The following is a 13721-nucleotide window of genomic DNA, read 5'->3' as shown; positions in this document are numbered from 1 at the left end:
GATAGTTTTGATTAAACCAAGAAAACGTGACCATGACATTAATGGATTCATTCATTGATGGGTCGTAATCGTGTTTAATAACGCGATTTAATTTATTTTCATTTTTACATTAATCACGGATGTTTTGGAATAGAAGTTACGATACGAGAGTTGAACGCAGAAAGTATCGATGAAGTTTACAGTTCGAATGAAAGAATATTACACAATATTAAAAATTTGCAAGTGTATTTGTAATGGTAAAAAATGGTAACAGTAATGTAATAGAAATGACAAGACGCAGGAGGAAAAACGAGGGTGGCAGTAACGAGAAATAATAACAATTGCAACGAGGAATAGTAATTAAAACGCAATATAAGAATGGTGGTAACGCGAGTTGGTAATTATTAAAGGAGATGGTGAGGTCAATGAAGAGGTAGAAAGATAGTGGTAATGAAACACAATGTGTAAAGCACGATAACAGTGAAAATAATTGCAATGGCAGTCAAAGAAATAATTATTGCATAGTAGAGAAGCAGTAGCGAGTTCCAAGTACATATAATTAGATACATTCAAAGGATACGTAACGAGCACAATTAAGTAATTGACCCAACAAGGTGCACAACAAAACGTTGGTGCATCAATGCGGTTACCAGTAGCATGGTTTGTTAGCATGGCGCGTGGTCACCATCACCGTGATTTATTAACGTGTCATTGTTGTCACCGTCACCACGGTGTACCAGACATTGTGGTCACCATAGCCGCGACACATCGTGGTCACCATCACCAGAGTTAATCAGCGTGTCGTTGTTACCATGTGGATTGTTAGAGTGTCGTCGTTGTGGCCGTCGCCATTGCCACCACCAAAATCGTTGACACAGCCAATGAGAAAGCGTGGCCCGAAAGGAAAACATGAAAAAAGAAAGCAGAAAAGTTTTTGTTAGCGAGTGAAACCGACGACACGTGACCTGCTGGAAACGTGTATTGTAAATTGTTAATTCTTAACTATATACAACGCTTATTATTTAAATACGAGAAGAAGAAACGTCAGTGTTGATGAAATTAGTCGATTCAAACATTTTGTTTTAGAACAATTTCGAGATTACGAGTCATTCTTAATTTAAAAATGTTCGTTACACGTTGAAAATATTATATACATATATAGGAAACAAAAGGGTGAAAAATTAAAGGCGGTGGGCTGCTTCTTTCGTAAAGGTTTTTATTCAACTGAAACTGACATTGAAACTGAAACTGACAAAAAAAAAAAGGTGTTAGGAACTTATGAAAGTTGTAATGTGCATATGAATAAAGTATAAAAGTATATGAAGTCGTGAGCCAATATTTCAAAAATAATTAAACAACCATAATTTGAACAATTATATGTTCAAACGTTGTGATCCTAGGTTGGCTTCAATTCAGTAAAAATGTTAATAATGAACACAAAAAGAAGTAGCGAAAAAAGAATCGATTGTTTAGAAATATGAGTTAGAAAAAAGCAAAAGTAAGAAAACAAGAATAAATCATCAAAGGTGTAAGATAAAAATATAGTCATAAATGCATATAATTAACAATATGTTATAAAAGAGAATAATAATATTGTATCGTTTTGATTAGAAATATAAAGTACATAACGTATATGTTGTTGGTTTACTGTAATGTAGAAAGAAACATTTCTTTAATAGCAATTCTAATTGTGTGAGGTTTGAAGTATTTACCATTTGCAATCAACTTTTTATTGTTTTTAACAGTAATTCTCTTATATAAACAACTGCTTCGTCAGTTATCACTCACACTTTTTGTATTTATTAAATTAATATTTTGACTAAAGAGAATAATTATTGCGTGATAAATTATTATGTTTCCGTACTCGTTTGGGAACAATCTGATTTTCCTTGTGCTCTGGATAAACTGTGCATGAGAACAACTGAAATTCCAATTTGTGATGTTACAACTAATTTCTAATTGGCTTTTTTAGAAATATCAATATCACATTCGTTGAATGACGATATATAGAAACTACTACAGTTCCTTGTTTCTATAAAAACTATAATTAATTTGGAAATACAGGTAACAGAAATGTTCTTTTTTTATTGTTTATTACTACCATTATACGAATTCTGTTTTTTCATTATTTTTTTAAAATGGTGTGTTTCTTGTACAGTAGATTCTTTTTACGCGTCTAATTGTTTAATTGTCAATATAATTTGAGACGATGTGGAACTTTAGATGCAGCTTTACGTTAGAAACTCAAATATTTACTAAAGGAAAAGAAAAATAGAAGTAATGGGGCATAAGAGTTTCTTAGCTGTACTTCTTTCACGAGCCTGTAAACTTTCAGAATTTTTCTGAAATATAATATTTCACTCACGTCTTTTTCCGAGTTCAAGGAATATAAAGTTATATGCTGAAACAGTTTTCCAAGCGGATCAAATATTGTCCCCCTGTATGCATAAAAATTTAAATAAAGAATCGCAAATACTACTTATAAAACTAATTTATTATATATTCATTTTTAACAAGTTTCATATAATGTCTCGATTTATTAGAAATTCTCCTGGCAAACCATTTTCGATAATGTAATTAAACAGATACTTTTCAATTAATAACATATTCAACGTGTCAATACCTACATTGCTAATTAATTCGCAAATAAATTGGCTCTCTATTGAACTTGCACTAATAGTTCTAGTTTCGTGCTAATATAATAGGAGCTATTAAATTATACAAATTATGTTATCGATTAAATGTTTGAATATCCGATTTTTCCATCTGTAAACAAAATACAAGATCATCAATTTGACTTTCGATAGCCGCGCTCTTCGATACAAAAGTGTCATTGAATAGCCTATGAAATAAACAAGACATTAAAAAAAAAGTTCCACAATCTATTCCTTTCATATATTTTTTCTTTTCTTTCGTCGAAATAGTTTTAGAAATTGGTGGAGATGACTCTGATCAATATCGAGGAAAAGAGTGGCTTACTACAGTGTTGTCTCGTTAATATTTGCTACTTTCTCCTTCGATGTTGTTCGTGGAGTCATTCCCACTAATTCCTAGAACTGCACAAAGGAGGTAAACGTCACAAACATGGTCGTTAAATGTTCATACATAAGACTAACTATATTTCCCGAAAAACGTGGAAAACGAAGTTTACAAATAAGGAACAAAAATACATAAAGTTCGTATGTTGAACGCACTACAAACGTATGATACAAAAGAATAGACTTATCAACAAATCAATACAATTTGTAAAAGAACTACATATGTACTTCGACTTCTGAACGATTTTAGAACCTGTAGTATAAACAGACGTTGAACATTTTTATTTCATTTGCTCTCGGTGTTTGTTAATTTCGCCTGCAATGCGATCAAACTGATCACAAATAGCATACCTCCCTCGATAACGTTCGCGTCACGGGTCCAAGCCAGCGTACATTAATGAGGGAACATTGTATACAACTCGCGCATATCATTTTTGCGGATTTCTCCGACGAAATCAAAGTGACGCTCCTTCGAAGCTGGATTCTATTTTGAGAAACAAAAATTAGTCTGCAACTACCAAATTCGGTGAATAAGGGGGGTGGTTAAGAGCAATAATGTTTTTCTTCGCTAGACATTCTTTAACGATAGTTACGTTGCTATCATTACGAACCTTTTTGGAGAATCTAAATTAAAATACACCCTTGACTCTTTAATTGCCACATCATCCATACATGTGTGACAGGACTTTTCACTTTGGAACTAAAACAATTAATTCTTAAGCTAAAATGTTAAAGGAAATAAATTTGAATAGGATTCATGAATTTTGGCGAAGTTATGAAAATAAGTACTAAGACACATTTTAAACTTTTATAGTTTATGACAACACAAATTGAATTTAGAAAATATATGAACAAAATTAGAATAGATATTTATACATTTCTGTGGGAAAAAGAATATTTTTTTATTTTTAAAAGTCACATTTCAAAATTGCAATTGGTATTGCTGGTTGTTCGTATGAATAAAGACTCTTGAAGTGCAAAGGGTTATTTAATGTAATTGTTTAAAATCAAAGTTTTGGTCTTGTAAACAATTTTATACTTTTGGTCTGACACTTAACGTGATAAAAAAATTCCATTTCTGATTGCTGATTGCTGGTGTATCATAAAAAGAAACCTCACATCTCTGTTTTCATTATCAAAAGAGCCTCTAATGGGAAAATATATGAATAAAATTTTCATCTAAAATTTTATCTGATAATGAAAACAGAGATGTGAGGTTTCTTTTCATGATACACCAGCAATCAGCAATCAGAAATGCAATTTCTTGAACACGTTAAATGTCAGACCAAAAATATAAAATTGTTTATAAGACCAAAACTTTGATTTTAAACAATTATAAGCTACATTAATTAACCCTTTGCACTTCAAGAGTCTTTATTAATACGAATAACTAATAATACCAATTGTAATTTTGAGATGTGACTTCTAAATAATAAAAAACTAATCTTTTCCCCACGAAAATGTATAAATATCTATAATTTAAATTTTATTCATATATTTTCCTATTAGAGGCCCTTTTGATAATGAAAACAGAGATGTGAGGGCCTCTAATCGTCCTTCAGCCCCGGGTTTTAAAAACCAAACTTCAGCTCTGATCGTCAGGAGACAGAGACGCCATGAGATTTTCTGATCGCTGGCCGGATCACTCTCGAACCACATGAAAGGGCGCACGAAATTTCCAGGGTTTTCGAGCATGTGAGACGATCCGATGGATCGGGGTCGAAGTAGCGGAGTCGATAATTCACCCGACCAGACAAGTGCTCTTGAAGGAACATCTGCCCGACGCTAGGTCGTTCCGATTCTCTTGCATCGCCTCGCACTCTCGCGAAACGTTGGCAAAGCCACGATGAAACGTACCTTCAAGGTGGCTATCGTTCGAAACGGTAATGCCGTTTATGCGGGAGAAAAGTAAATTTCGCTGTTGCCTCGACTTAATTGCGCTAGTGTCGAAACGAATTAAGGAACTAACATCTTTGATGCTTCGTACGAATTGAATCGAAACAGGTAGATAAAGCCTGAGCAAGACGAGACGAGAAAATAATGAGAGATGTACGAGGTAAATATAGGATGTGAAGAGTAGTGTATGACGCAAAAGTACAAATTTTATGTAAATTTTAAGATCGTGTTATTTGTTTTTCGATAACAACGAACACAATTGGGGAAACTTTTATTCGATGTTACTGGTTCTTCAGAAATGGACTTTTCTTTCTAGAAGGCACGTTTCTTCCTACATTTAATGAGCACTGTTCTTTGAACGACAAGTTCGCAGTTTGTTTCTTTATTTGCAAGTGATATGACGCTGTTGGACTTATGAACTGAATTTCTTTCAGTAACTTACTGTAGCATATTCCCTTTTTGAACTAAGTGCAAGTACAATTTATTCTTTTTTCTATTAGCTCTGAAAATTATATGTACTGGATATTCGATTTTAATCTACAAATGCTAATTGCTCGTAAATTACTTATTGCAAAAGAAATGGTTTGCAAAAGGGTCAAATGATTTTGAGGGAAACATAATTTGGTGTAACTGGCTTTTCTGTAGATTGATGCATAAAGATAATATGAAGAGTGTCAATATTATTATATGTAGCTCATAATTTATTATAAAAAAGTATTAAGTTATAAATGTAGAAAAATTTATTAGTTTAGAAGATATTTTCATCTGAATAATATAAAGTGGTCATAGTGTGAATATCTACTTGTCTGAAAGGGCAATGGTGATATTGATTTGGACGATTTGTCTTAAGCAATATAAATAAGTAAAACACAGATTACCTTGTCTTACTATTTTGCATCATCTGAAAAAATGTGAATGCAGATAAATACCACTTTACTTAGATTAAAATATCTTTCAAATTAAAGATTTTTCACCATAAATAACTTTATACGTTGTTGTAGAAAATAACGATTTGTATCTAGTATTGCATTAATAATTATATGATTCCATTCAAAATAACGGACGCCATTTTCATATGACCTCTACCTCTAATACATCATGTAAAGTAATTACAGAATACTAAAATTATTTTAAATAACTCCAACAAATTCTCATTACAAATATATTTCTGATAATTAAAATCTTAAATTCCTAAAATCTTTTCAATTTCTTTTAAAGTAAATGATAGTTTAACATTCATGTTACAAGAAATTTATAAATCCTTTATTGTATAATAAATTTACAGAATGAGTATAAAGTTATTGGTTTGTAAACTAGCAGTTTTCGGAGGGAGCAAACATACTGTAAAATGACTGGTAACACATTAATACATGATGGAGTAATTAATAAATTTCATAATGAAATAATTCAGTTTACGTTTCGACTAAACTTGGTCCAAAGCGCATTAGGGTTTGTACGATTTACAAACCAGCATAGTTATGCGTTGGTTTATTGTCTTACAAATGAAGCAGTCGAGTATCATTAAAGCTATTAAACTAGAAATTCAGAATCGTTAAATCACACGATCTTTGTCCCTTTGTTCCGATAATGGAACATAATTTAGGAAAGTTACTGAATTAACGCACGTTTCATTAAATTATCTGAAGTTACCAGTGCCGGAAACCAACGAATTACAGTTCAACGGGATTTCCAACGCCCCGTTATTTTTTAATACCAGTTATAAAACGCATAACCATTGTCCCGGGATTACCAGCGTGTAATTACGCGCGGTGTGATCGTACATCCTAAAAGCTCATGACAGCGCTTTTTTGTCCTGCAGCTCGTGAACATTTCAATCCTTCGTGCCCTTCACCAACCGTTTCAGCGGCGTTGTAACGCTTTTATGAGGCCATTTCTCAAACTTGCAATATCGCGGCGCTCGTTCTTCCGTCTCATTAACTCCACGCGCTCTTTACAAGTGCGCTGGGATAAGATCGGCCACGGTGAAGATACGTGGAGAACATTTGCGGATAGCGAATGGGAAAGACGAGTGAGCCGAGCGAAACCATTTTCGGCGATCATTCTCCGATCGTCCTTGGTGAACCACGATTCAATCGTTGCTTTTGAATCCCTTAAGTTGATCTTTCCTATTTGCGAATTGTAAGTGCAATAAGTGAATTGTATGACTGGTAACTGTTTGGAGGGTGAAATCTGTTGAGTTGTTCATAATCTCGCGGCAATAAGCACGCGGCCAAAGTGGCGACACCTATAATAAGATTGAAGATCGTACGGGAATTCCCGTGTCTTTTATTCGAGTTGAGTCGAGTCGTTCATTCGAGCCGCAAGGTCGGCGTTACTGCAATGTACTTTAAGTTAAACTATGTAATATATAAAGAATAATTAAAGTGGTTGTGTTTAACATTTATATATTGTCTATATATATTTATTTAATCAGTTCCTATGCAAGGGGACCTGATATTTTTCAACAAAATCAACCATCGATATTACTTCCTCTTACTGGAATATCATACAGTGTGAAATTTTTCACTCTTCAGATAGTACAGGGGTTGGCCAAATTATTAGTTACTCATATTAGAAGTACAGTGGGTGAAAAAAATACTCGTACAGCAATCAATCTCAACAAAAACTTTATAGAACTTTATTTATTAGAAAAAAATGGAAATAAAAAAATATATACGTATTATTAGAAATCTCAAGAACAAAGTTCATTAAAAATAAATTGTTTACTTATATTTTCTATGAAAATATTAACAAAAGTCTGGAACGTTCCTGTCCCATAACATTGTATGAAATGTCACCATAGTTATCATCAGTATATTTGGAGACTTTGTTAATATAGGTATGTTCTCAATTCAAATATAAGTAACTGTAATAGTACTTAAATGAGTTAAAAAGGTAAACAAACGACTGAAAGTGAAAGAAAAACTATTATAATCTTGAAAAACATCAGGTCCCCTTGCATGGGAACTGATTAATTAAATATGTATAGACAATATTTAAATATTAAACACAACCGCTTTAATTATTCTTTATGAATTACATAGTTTACTATAAAATAAATTGCAGTAATGCCGACCATGCGGTTCGAACAAACGACTTGACTTGACTCGACTCGAACAAAAACCACGGGAATCCCCGTACGATCTTCAACCTTATTATAGGTGTCGCCACTTTGGCCGCGTGCTTATTGCCGCGAGATTATGAACGACTCAACATATAACTCTGCATAACAGGTGCAAAATGTTTCGAGAGATTTCAGAAATTGTAAATATACCAAAGTCCACAATTCTGAGAATTATTGACAGATATGGAGGTAGACAAATTTTAAAGAATAAAGCAAGACGTAGACGTACACGGAAAATAAATGAATACGTCGGCCAATGGATAACTCGTAAAATAAAACAAAATTCAAAGATTAGTGCAGTAAAAATCACAGCTAAAGTTAAAAGTAGCTTTAACATCAATCTGTGCAATAGTGCAGTGCGTAATTCCTTATGAGGTAGAGAATACCACGGCAAAGTAGCTCGTAAGAAATATTTTGTGAATGAAGTTAATAAGAAAAAGTATAGAAGAACATATTTTGATCAAATGGACAATGTATAGTATGGAGGAAAAAATGAGTATCAGAAAGAAAATTTGCATAGTTTGGGGCTGTATAAATGTGAATGGAGTTTGAGGTTAGTTAAAAGTTTAAAGTGATTATACAATCAAAAGGTAATCCCACTAAATAATAATAACAAATATGGTATGTATAAAATGTTCTCCATGTATAAAAATTAACAGTCTTTGTTATAAAATTAGAACTGTATGAATAGTTATTACTATTACGTGTATTTTTGAACACATTCAAGACTTTTGCTAATATTTTCATAGGAATTTATTTATTGTAATATTTTCATAGAAATTTATTCTTGAGATTTCTAAGAATATGGATGCATTTTTTTGTTAACATTTCTTTTGTAATATACGAAGTTTTATAAAGTTTTTGTTGAAATTGAATGCTGTACCAATACTTTTTACACCCACTATATATTCTGATCAGTTTGAAGCTAGCTTATATATCGACACATTTTTGAAAAAGTACAAAAAGTATTCAGCTATTTATATCGAAAAATCTTTTGTTTAGAAAATGTCTTAAAAATGTATTATATTACTGTAAAATACGTATGTTTATGTCTTTTTTGATAATCTTTTTGTAAGAAACTATACAACTTTTTTGTTAGAATATTACATTTATTGATATTTATGAAATCTGCATTAATTTTTCGAAAGTAAACTAACATAGTGTTATAATTTCTATGGTTTCGATTGTTCTACACATTTGAAAGCAAAAACGACTATTTAATTACTATGAGTTTGGCTATAGTAAGTGCTAAAAATGAATAAAAATCGTCAATAATTAAAAAAATGAAACGATTCTGTTGTTCGAATATCGATTTTCTATTATTTCTTAACATTTTCGCAAACTAAGAAAATATAAAAGAAACAAGATCAACACTATGCATATTTTTCATCCGTCAATTTAGATAATTATTACTTTTTTCACATATGTACATTAGCATATTGTTTAATAGCTAAAGTTAATAAATATACTGCAAATCTTGTAAAAACACATTTTGCTTTTCCTGATTAAGTAATGATTATATGCTCAAATTACACTGTACCTATGCTATCATTATTTGTTTAGATGTCTTTTAATTCATATAGGCTACATTGTAGGTATCTTTACTAGTATTGTACTTCTTCCTTTTTTTATTAATGATAGACATAGTTTGTCCAAGATAGGTTATTAGATTTTATTTATATGTATAGGTATAGATTACCATATTTGTACATCAAAGAACTTTTGATGGATTAAATGAATTATTCCAATTTACAAACATAATCTGATTGAATAGTTAATAAATGACTCAAGAATGAAATAAATTCATAATTTGTGGTCTATCTTTATTATTTAAATGGTGTTTGTCTTTGTCCAAGAGCGCTTTCCTTATTGAAAACTGCTTTTATAAAGATCAAAGTTAGTTTTCCTTGTAAAAATGAAATACGAAGATTTTAATAATTATAATAATAATAATGAGAATAGCAATGTAATATTAATTCACATATTGAAGAATAAAAATTGCATGTTATCGAGAAAACTACGAATACTGAAATATTAAGAAGGTACTCTAATTTAAAAAGTTTAAAAAGTAAATTTTTGCATTAATACATTTTTAAAAATTTTTAGGTGTTAAAAGTATGTCACAAAGTGTCAAGTGAAATTCGTAAAATTATAATACTTAAAATATGTAGAAATTTTCATACTTATGAAATTACCAAATGAAATTAAAATTATAATTTTCTATTTTATGCAATATTACAGATTCTTAAAATTAAAGTTACATTAAATTAACGTTTGTATCCTTCTATCAATATTGAAAATTACGCTACTTATTGTATCAAAAACTTTGAACATATGTACGCAAACAGAATTTCTTAAAAAATTCTTGTTAAAATTCATTTCCTTTTTAATCGTTGAAAAAAGAATGGTATTAAAAATTTTGTCATGTCTGGTATATCGACTCCTCATGCATTTTTCTTTCCTGTCGCGTCTATACAAGTTACGTTACATATACACATACGTATGACATTGTGTGTCTGCTCTTTCCTGCGAAGCTTTCAGTGCACTTACTACCGTAGTTTGCAATTTTTATATTATTTAAGGACTTCAAAGGTTTGCACAAAGAAAGCTAGTTTCCATTTCCTATTTATTCCTCTGAAGAACTCTCTTACACGATATATTCGTATCTGCACTCTTCTCCGTACATTACGTACGGAAGAAAATTAACGAAACAAAAGAAATATACACGTCGGATCGTAATTTTATCCCTTTCAAGAATTGTAATCTCCGTATTTGCAGCTCGCTTAAGTGTTTGCTTTCCAGTTGCATAAACCTAGTGTGCACGCGAAGGACGTAAATTTACATATTTCACATTTTCGAGTCTGTACCTGAAGTTCGTCACAGAGAGACAAACAAATACGTTTCACGCTCTGCTGCGAATCTGAGTATTAGGAATTGCTAAATTTATCTCTGTGCACACGCGTTGGTTCGGAATTGTTTCTCTTGTTTTACCTCTGCGCCTGAAAATTATTTGCACGACGAATGGCACTGTTTATACAATAAATAATTTCGCAGACGTTTAAATTATAACGAGCTTATAGATCAACAGACAGGAATTACAATGTGCCAATAAACACATTTAATATTGATTCAAAGTTTCTGATGATTGCACTGTTCTTTTTAAATAATTAATTTTGCATTTCGTATATTTACCATCAAAACTTCAAACATTTGTTGAAACGTCCACCTAAAAGGAGAAACAATTTTCTGTATTTAAGATATGTGGTAAGTTTAAAATGCAGAATCGTTAAATTTGATTGATCAATGTATCAGTAGAAAAAAATAGTTGAGTTATCTAAATTTATCTATATTAAATATTTTCTTTCTCGAATTTGGATTGCGTCTAATTATAATGCAAGGTTTGTTTGATTAATTCTACGTGTTTGCCGCGTGTGTTTATGGCAACTGCCACTTGTCAATTCTTGTCGTAGAATTAGTGGCTGGCTATTTCACGGATTCCTGCGCGGATTGCGTCGCGAGACTTTAACTTGACTGTTAATTTACATGAGTGCAACTCGATACAATGTTATCGAATACACGCTTTCCCTCGAACGTTAGGTCTGTCCACAAGACTTTAATAAAAGTCATTATTTAGTTTAATACGCATTTATAAAGCATTCATTCGTAGTCTTTTGATTTATTCGTTCAAAGATCAATATTTTCTTTCATGTTTCCATTATTTTCTCCGAATAATGAAACATCAGACTGACACACTTTGGACATTTAACAGGTTGACTGTCATGCCTGTTTTTCACTTATAAAAATGCATTCGACATTTGTTCAAATTTTAACCTCAAAAGCAAAAAAATTCAGTAGTTCAATGGTGTACTTGCAATTTTATAGCATTCTTAAAATACTAATACTATTTAAAAATGTATAAGTATTAAGGATCATTCATTGCAACCATTTAGAAGAAAAGTTGAAAGCTTGAAATGTCGATCACCAATGACCACCGTGGTAATCAACCTGTTAATATTTAACAGTGAAGTAGAATGTTATATGTTGTTCAGATTTACAATTTGGAAACTAAAAACTTAAAATTACAGAAATACCAATCTCAAACATTATGTAATTTTGTTTGATAAATATGTTTAAGATATTTTATTTAAATTAATAAAACATTCTGTATACTTACACTGAGTCTCATAAACTTAATCCTTTTTAATTTAATTTTCATTCACTGTAATGTGAATAAAATAATTTTTGAATAAGGACCACAAAACGTAAGATGTAAGATGTCTTACTTTCATTTTATTTTTATTTTGTCTAGCCATTAATATTTATTATTTTTTATTTATTGTTTCAATTCATTTTAATGGAATTAATTTATAGGACGTAGAATGATCATAATTTGCAGAATCCGAGATGAACTATCCAAATTTTTTTTGCAACTTCAAATTCATGAAAAACTGTACATCGTACAACAGAATTGCAGGTAAAAAAGGCGGCTGAGTAACGCGATTCATGGAATCGAGATAGAAGATTACATCTACCAAGAAAAAAAAAGTACATAAATGAAGGGTTAGTCCTCTCGAAATAGCCACTACTTTATATCCACAGTATGGGATCTAGTTGACCATAAAATGAATTTCCACGAGTTCGAATGTATCCTTATACACACGTGATTGTTTTTTGAGCCGTGTTCAACGGTGTAACGTTTCTCTACTTGCTGGTTTGTGCAACATTCGGTGCCTGAAAATTAATGATTCCATTCTGTTTCGCTCCGAAAACTGCTCTTTACGTTTTTCCACCTTTACATTCGCGTTTTTGTTATAGTAAATACAAACTTACGATAAAACACAAAACACATGGTACAAAACTTAACGCGACAAAGTTTTTGAATCAATGGGATTCGGAATGGAAACAAACACAGCATCTACCAAATTAAAATCTATTTGTAACTCGTTCTACGAAAAATACATGGTTGCTTCTACCTTACAAAGGAGAAACAAAGTTACCATTACAAGAATTAGAATAGACCATACTAAGAGAACCTATTTGTATCCTTTAACAAATGATTTAATTCCAATATGCGAAATATACAATATTCCGAACTCAATTAAAAATTAACAACTCACTAAAAAATAATTGATGCAACATTGATCTCCATCAACAAAAAGTTTGTAATAGAATACTTTTAATTTTACTCTAGATTCCATCGAATTTAATTCAATGAGTCAGCTTCAAATCCCTACGTTTCGTTTAATAAGAACAGAGTGGGTACTTCTATTTGCAGTTGTTTCTTGGAACACTTGATTTTCATTTGTATTCAAACCGATTTCCTACAGTATGTTGAAATCACGTCTTCGTATCTAAATTCTTCCAATCAGAGTATTAGTTTTTCACTTTAAAGGCAGAAAAGAATTCTACTTCATACTTTATACACGTCCCACCATCAGAATGTACATTTTGTTGAAATTGAATTATGGAGCAGAGAGAACAGAGTGGTGCAATAAGTTTCTGCTTTAATATACTTGTCCATGTATAGTCTAAAACGAGATTTTAACAATTTTGTAGATAATTTACTGAATTACAGAGCCTTACATTTTTTCTGTTACTTCTAATATGTAAATATGAAACCAGTCCATACGTTTGTGGATATTTACATTACTATTATTTGGTATAATTAATAAGACATCAATACT

This window comes from Colletes latitarsis, chromosome 9 (assembly GCF_051014445.1).
Source record: "Colletes latitarsis isolate SP2378_abdomen chromosome 9, iyColLati1, whole genome shotgun sequence".
NCBI classification, from domain to species: domain Eukaryota; kingdom Metazoa; phylum Arthropoda; class Insecta; order Hymenoptera; family Colletidae; genus Colletes; species Colletes latitarsis.
The sequence above is the reverse complement of the archived record's forward strand: the minus strand, read 5'-3'. Positions refer to the sequence as shown.